Consider the following 7,729-nt stretch of genomic DNA (forward strand, 5'->3'; position numbering starts at 1 on the left):
ACTGGAACAGGTTGCCAGGAAATGTGGTAGAAACGAGGACACTGGACTCATTTCAAAAGCAGCTTGATGCAGTGATGAGGAAATGGCAGGGTGGGTGTTCTTGAGGGATAATCGAAGAGCCTTCTTCTTGTGAAGCCAGCCACACCCCAGTCCTGATCAAACAACAAAAACAACTTGCATTTATATAGCGCTATTCACCAGGGGAAGCGTGCCGGAACTTTAATGTGAGGAATAGACCCCTGAATGAGGCAGTGGAGGACTCCTCGTGTTTGTGGAACCACACCCCAGTAACGCTCAAGTGTTTTTAGGGGAATAAATAGCTGAATGCTTTGAGCAGTTTCCAAGGCAGCCAGTCACCCCTTCCTTCTGCATGAAAGGGTTTGACTGGTTTTGTCAGGTTTGCCTCAATCACTCCTGTGGACTAGTTGATGCAGAAAACAGGCATGTCACTCTTATTTAATGTGGGGCAACTAGCTGCATTTGTGCTGCTCACAAAGCAGAAAGGATGCATCGAGTCTCCCAGCGTAATGTTAGAGACCAGGCAAGCTGGTTTGCCAGGTGGACTTCAAAGTTCACGACACATAAAGAGAGGCTGCTGGCTGATGTTATCAAATGCATGTTGTGAATACAGTATACAGAGCACCATTACATCACGTGGATTGCGCTGTTACTACTTGATCACTTGTTTTTTTAGAACGGTAGAGAAATAGGCCAAAGAAAACCTCTCGCTTAAAAGGGCACTGCCCTCAGGATGACGTACAGTGTATAATAAAGGCAGGCAGTGAAGCTTTAAGAGAAACAATCAGACTGCTTTGTCTCAACCCTGTTTACTGCCCTGCAGCAGATTCTTATCAATTGGTATCATGCGAATGTTCACCCCAGCCAGAAGCTGCTCAAGATGAGACTTGTTGTTTTGCTCTTCTGCAAGAGCTCGCTTGTGATTATTAAATACTTCTGTCCTAATCGTCAACAGATTGAAACATGCTTGGGACATTTTGTTGTGAAATGGACGTAAGAATGTACGAAAGATCAAGGATGAGAAAATGTCATCTGTGCACTGACTCTAAACCCTTTACTCCCCAATCATAGCCATTGAACCTTATCCCATTCCCCTATCGCTCAAACTGCTTCACTGGGAAATTTTGTAAAATGTGGCAAATGTGTATTTGTAGGGGAATGCAACAGCCAAATTGTGCAGAGAAATGTCTTACAAACAGCCATGTTGTGAACGACCACTGTTATCTGCAGGATTTTTGGCCAGGAAACGGAGAAACTCTCTTTTCAAACAGTGCCATGGGTTCTTCAATATCCACTTGAACAGGCAGAGTATGGAGCAAATGTAGGGAAGTGGCATTAGAAGATGGGCTATTGCAAGAGTTTGAGATAATCTGTAATGAAAATAATCTTTGCATTTGATAATAGTACCTTATCAAGTTGAAATGTCTCAAGCCACTTTACAGAGTTGCCTCTGTGAAAAAAGGAGCCATAATATAATAAAATGGCAGCACAGGCGTGAAAGGCTTTTTTTTGCAACCTGGGGGTTTGGGCTATTAGTGGTGCACCTTCCTGTTCCTCTCCATGCTTCCTCCATGAGGCAGCATGGAGAGCGAAGGGAAAAGCTCTGGAGAGCTGGAATAATAATATTCCTTGCATTTGATCTAATGCCTTATCACATCTTCAAGACGTCTCAAAGAGCTTCACAGAATATACTGTAAAGTGAATTGACTATACATTTTGTGGGCGAAATGGGTGGTATGACCAGTTTCTTGGCCAAGCAAGTGACGGGAAGAGAGGCGGAGGGGAGATAAAGGGGCTATACATACACCTAAAGACCACTAGAGGGGTAGGTCCCCTCTGCACTCCATTACCTCCACCAGTGCAGCTGAATGACCTCGTCCTGTTCTGATGTTTGTATTTTTATGTGACTTTCTTTGATTCTCCCTCTTATTTCTGGCCCCTTGTCTAATGGGACTGACTTATTGAGCAACATAATTCAATAAGTGTTGACCATATTCCATTATCTCATCCAAATGGCTAGGCTTCATTTGTGGCTGCAGATAGCGATTGTTAGCAGATTATTCAACTGCAAGAGACATTACAGCTGAGCCCGATGCTGTGCTCATCAACACTGCTCCACCCTATGGTAAAGGAAGAAATGACATAGTTGGTTCAATCTGTTAAAAGTGCACTTCCTGGGAGTTGACCATGGAGTGATCTGGAAGTTAAACAAACAGATTTCTCAAGTCAAGTGCAAACACAGCACATATAAGCCATCTCAATTAGATCAAACAATAAGATCTCATTACTCTAAAGAGGCAAACTGTATGCTTTTTAGACCACAGCAATGCTGGCTTCCTGTGAGTCAGACATGCTTTGGGGCTGAGCTGGCTCCAGGGTAACATGCCTGACAATGCAATATTGGAATCAAGTCAATTCTCTGCGGTGGTCTTGACAGTCCAATTCCTCAACCAGGCAAGTCTGCAGTATTCTTGTCACTGTTGATACACTGGCTTGTTGACAGGGCTTGGAAGAGCGGAAAAGGGATTCTTCCCAGTGGCTCCTGTTAAGATTGAAGTGGCTACTCTCCAGGGTATTGCTGATGACAGACCAACCAGCCTGGATAATGAGCAGGAGTTGGAGGGGTAGAACAGTCACTGGGAGCAGAGATCCTTCCCAATCGTCTCCTGTTGACCCTGAAAGTCAAAGCCTTGCTAAATACAGTGATCCTAGTTGTGTAAGCAACGAGACGCCCAAAAGTTCTCTTGATGACAAGCTGTGTGGCTTAAGTTGATTAAACTCCAGCAGTATCTGAACATACACTCTGGGGATCCAAGCCTACTTCTACCCAGAATTAGATACACAGAGTGTGTCCCTCCAGAGAGTGAATATGTATTCCATTCTATACAGAGGGAATTGTCGATGTGTTGGTGGCATACCAATGTGGAACTCTCAGTTTGGTTTGAATACTCTTAAGCACAGTGATGGGTTTCCAGATATGTCAGATACCAAACTAGCCAACAAAAAGACATAAGTCAGACCTGGTGGCATGCGGAAGTGATGGTGAAGTGATGGAGTTGAAACTTACTAGAATTCCAGGAACATATGACCTTTCAAAGATAAATATTAAAGTATGTATATGCGGCATAAAATCAGTAATTGCCCTTCAAAATAAAGAATAAAAGTAATATTCCTTGTATTTTATACAGCACCTTATCATGATGCCAAGAGATCTCAAAGAGTTTCACTGGATTTTATTGTGAAGTGTGTTGAATGTATTTGTAGACGAATACAGCAATCAATTTGCAAACACAAATGTCCTATTTTTTCTGTAGGCCAGGACACCCAGAAAAACTCCCTTCTCTTTACAAGTGATGCCATGGGATCTATAACATCCACCTGAACAGGCAAATGGGACCTCAAACAACATAATAGAGGCACTTTTGGCTGTACTTTTTGACTCCTCCAATTTTCTGGCCTCCTCTCCTGAAGCTGTGACTACTCTTTGCTGGATAACTGCTGATTCCCCTCAAATACCTTACCCAGGTGGCTATTCTGAATGTCTCAGAAACTGTGTTTCGAAAGGCTTTTGATCTGGGGTGGGAAGGATCCACAGCAAAATTGAGCTTGAATGTTTCTCTCAGCTGATTTCAATAGAGGGACCCTTTTGAACAACACATTGATTTCAAAGAATAGGATAGTTGTGAGGTTTGATCACTTGATTTTGGGGAGACGTTTTCAGGAGTCACTAGAAAGCAATCAAGTGCAAGAACCCTTGCTTAGCTTTCAGTGCTGCTACCCTGGCTGAGATATAATTATAATAATCCTTACACATGATATAGCGCATTACCATGTCATTGAGACAGCTCAACGTGCTTTGCAGGATTTAATTGAATTTTTGGTGACTCTATTTGTAAGCAAAGCAGCAGCTAATTTATACATAATGGCCATGAAGTAAGAGGCCAATTTTATTTGGGGGACTGTTGGCCAGGACTTCAGGAAAAATTTCCCTCTCTTTCGAATAGTGTCATGGGATCTTTTAACGTCCACCAGAACTGGCAGGCAGGGCATTGGTTTAATAACCCATCCAAAGGATGGAACCTCCGGCAATGCAGTAGAGCTCCCTCAGTGGGGGCCATCTTGGGGGCCATCCCTCCCTAGTTTATAAAATCAAAGTCCTAATTTTAGCCTTAAACTACCCCCCCACAAAAAAATCTTGGGGAGCAATCTCGGGCGCGATCTCAGGCCCGAACTCGGGCCCCATCTCGGGCCCTATCTCGGGCGTGACAAGAGGCAGGTGGATGAGGGTGCCTCGCAGTTGTTAAGTGTTTTAGAAGAGAAGAAGTCCATGACCTCCTTGCACTTGGCATTTGATATGAAGATTGAGGAGGCCTGAGGGGGGTCACGGAGGAGATAGTGGCTGTCTACAAATATACAGTCACTACACTTAATTACTGTAAAACACTTTTTCTACAGTTTGACATTATAGATATTAAATCAAACGCAGGGATTATTTTTTATTATTATTGATGCTCACCATTATATCTGTCAACATTTCGAGATGTGCTTTATGTGAAAGGCGTTATACTTTTCACAGGATGCTATAATGCAATGTATACAGTCTACTTTTTTCATTGAAAGTTGTGTGCCATCACAGGAGGTAATTTTCTGTTTTTAGGTGAGAACAGGCTTCAATAGAAGCGGGATCTGGGCATCGTTTTTGGATCTTTTCCATTGCCTCAACATAAGCCTTAACCATTTCATGATAGAGGTCTTCCAACAACCAAAAATTTGGAGATTCAATTGGGATTAAAGTATGTTAATCCTAACTAACATAGATAATATTAATCCTTACAAATGGTCTAGCGCCTTTAAAGTCGGGAGGACATCCTAAAGCGCTTTGCAGAATATACTGTAAAGTGACTGTTTTGTCGGTGAACAGGGCAGACAATTTTATACAAAGCAATGTCCCAGACAACCACAGAGTGAATAAAGTAGATGATCTTTTAATGAGTGGGGTGTCTTTGTATGAAGAATCAAGAGAAATAGAAATATGGAGGGAATGTGATTTTCAGTGTCGTAATTAGAAGGGTTATTATTATTACATTGGCAGATATTCTGCTCCTGGAAATATCCCAGTGGATTAGCTCATTAGGTAAACTCCCCCTCCTCCCTCCCCTGATTTTGTGAAAATGTTGGGCCCAAAACTGCTTGTTGTTGTGTTTTACCAGCCATCCCACGTAGATTAGCTATTTATCCCATGCCAGTCTTTGGGATCTTGCTGGTGTAAATGACGGGCATGTTTGCCTGTGGAAAAAAAAGTCACTACCCTTGACAGCAATTACCTGTGAAGTGCTTTGAGACGTTTTATGATTGAATATAATTTACATTTATGTCGTGTTTTTCACTACAGTCGGAGCAACGAAAAAAAGAAAATGTGATGTTGGTGTGACGTCATTTTTCAACAGCAGAACCAAGGACAAACATCGACAAACTGTCAGAAACTACAACACTGACAGCAAATTAAAATTTAAAAAAATAAAAAAAAAAGATATGGAAAATCACTGTGTGAGAAGATGATGTGGCAAGTGAAATGTGAGAACTGTGACATGTGGGAGTTAATGGAGGGCCCCCTGAGCCCGGGCGACTTCATCTGCAGCAAGTGTCTGCAACTCAGGAAGCTCCAGCTGAGAGTAGCTGAGCTGGAAGCCGAGGTGCAGACACTGCGCTCCATCAGGGACAGTGAGAGGTTCCTTGACATTATGATGGAGGAAACCATCACTCCCCTGAGGCTCGGGAGATGCTTGCATCTGGTTAATGCTCAGGGACAGGATGGTTTCATCAGTCCTGCAGATAATGGGACCCCTGTGAGAGGGGTGATGGAGCCTTGGACTTCAAACTTATTCAACGGATGTGAGTATTTGATGGACCAGACACCTCAAGAGGTGGTCACCCCACCCCATACACCGAGGGTTCAGACGGAAAATGACTGGGTGACTGTCCGGCATGGTAGGAAGAGGGGACAGGCTGGGCAGAATGCCCCCAATAGTGTAGCTCTCTCAAACCGGTACTCTGTACTGAACATTGAGAGTGTTGATATCTCCAGGGAGGACAGTATAAACCGATTGGTTGAACAGGGGGACATAGGTAACAGGAGCAATGCTTTGTCATAGGGGATACAACAGTGAGAGGTATAGACCGACATTTCTGTAACAGAAGACGGGAGTCAAGGATGGTATGTTGCCTCCCTGGTGCAACAGTCTTAGACATCGCAGAAAGGGTGGATAAAATTCTTCAGGGGGAAGGAGAACATCCAGAAGTGGTGGTCCAGGTGAGGATCCATGATATTGGTAAAAAAAAGGGCTGAGACTCTACAGGGTCAATATCAAAAGCTGGTGAAGATACTAAAGAATCGAACATCCAAGGTGGTGATCTCTGGATTACTCCTTGTGCCTCGGGCAAATAAGTACCATAATGGCAGGATCAAGCATATGAATGCTTGGCTGGAAAAATGGTCCAGAAAAGAGGGCTTCAGGTTTCTGGATCATTGGGACCAGTTCTGGGGCAGGTGGGACCTGTATCATGTGGATGGGTTGCACCTAAACATTTATCCCAACATAGACTGGCAAAACAACAGCACAAAGGGCAAGGAGGGGGAAATATTCCTAAAATGCATACAGGACAACTTTCTTGATCAGTACATTTCCAGCCCAACAGTGCTAGATCTAGTTCTGGGGAATGAAGTCGGGCAAGTGGAGTAGGTTTCAGTGGGAGAGCATCTGGGCAATAGTGATTATAACATCATTAGATTCAAAGTGCATCTGGAAAGAGACAAGGAATCATCTAAGGTGAAGATATTCAACTGGAAGAGAACAAATTTCAATGAGTTAAAAAGGGACCTAGCCAAGGTGGACTGGAAAGAAAGATTGGCAGGTAAAACAACTAAAGAGCAGTGGGAAGTCTTAAAGGATGAGATAGCTCAGGGACAGAATAAATACATTCCCACAAAAGGGAAAAGTAGGGCTTCCAAACCTCCCTGAATCATGAAGGTAATTGTATCTAGAATGAAGCAGAAAAAGGAGGCGTATGCCAAATGTCAAACCCAAGATACAGAAGACAACCAAATAGAATATAGGAAGCGCAGAAGAGGTTTGAAAAAGGAAATAAGAGGGGCAAAAAGGATTTTTGTTACCAAGTAACAGAATAATAAAGAATAATAAATAATAAATCTAATTTCAGTGTGTAGTTTCAGTGTGCAGCGCCTTGGGACGTCCTCCTGACGTGAAAGGCGCTTTATAAATGGAATCTTGTTGTTGTTGTTGTAGTTTGTGTTATGGAGGTATTGACCAGATAATATGTTAGTATGGGAGATTCAGCAATTTCACATTGGGTTGAGTTCCTTACAATTGATAGAGGAAATATTTATGCTTTGCAAATCCAGGTTTCAATGGTGAAATGCCAGTCCTCTGTAACCCACCCATGACCCTTACATTCAATCATTTAAATAAGAAGAGCTGCTTTGATAATAATAGTACTTGCATTTGATATAGCACCTTATCACATAGTCGAGACGTCTCAAAGCGCTAAAGAAGATGTGCCATAAAGTGAATTGATTTTGTGGATGAACGAAGGTAACATCACTCATAGTTCTTCTGTTCTTTCTTTAAGTTATTTCTAAAAGTGTAGAAAAATATGCACATTGTTTTATTAAAAAGCTTGCCGGTACAAAATG

The sequence above is a fragment of the Callorhinchus milii genome, unplaced genomic scaffold (genome assembly GCF_018977255.1).
Source record: "Callorhinchus milii isolate IMCB2004 unplaced genomic scaffold, IMCB_Cmil_1.0 Scaffold3, whole genome shotgun sequence".
NCBI classification, from domain to species: domain Eukaryota; kingdom Metazoa; phylum Chordata; class Chondrichthyes; order Chimaeriformes; family Callorhinchidae; genus Callorhinchus; species Callorhinchus milii.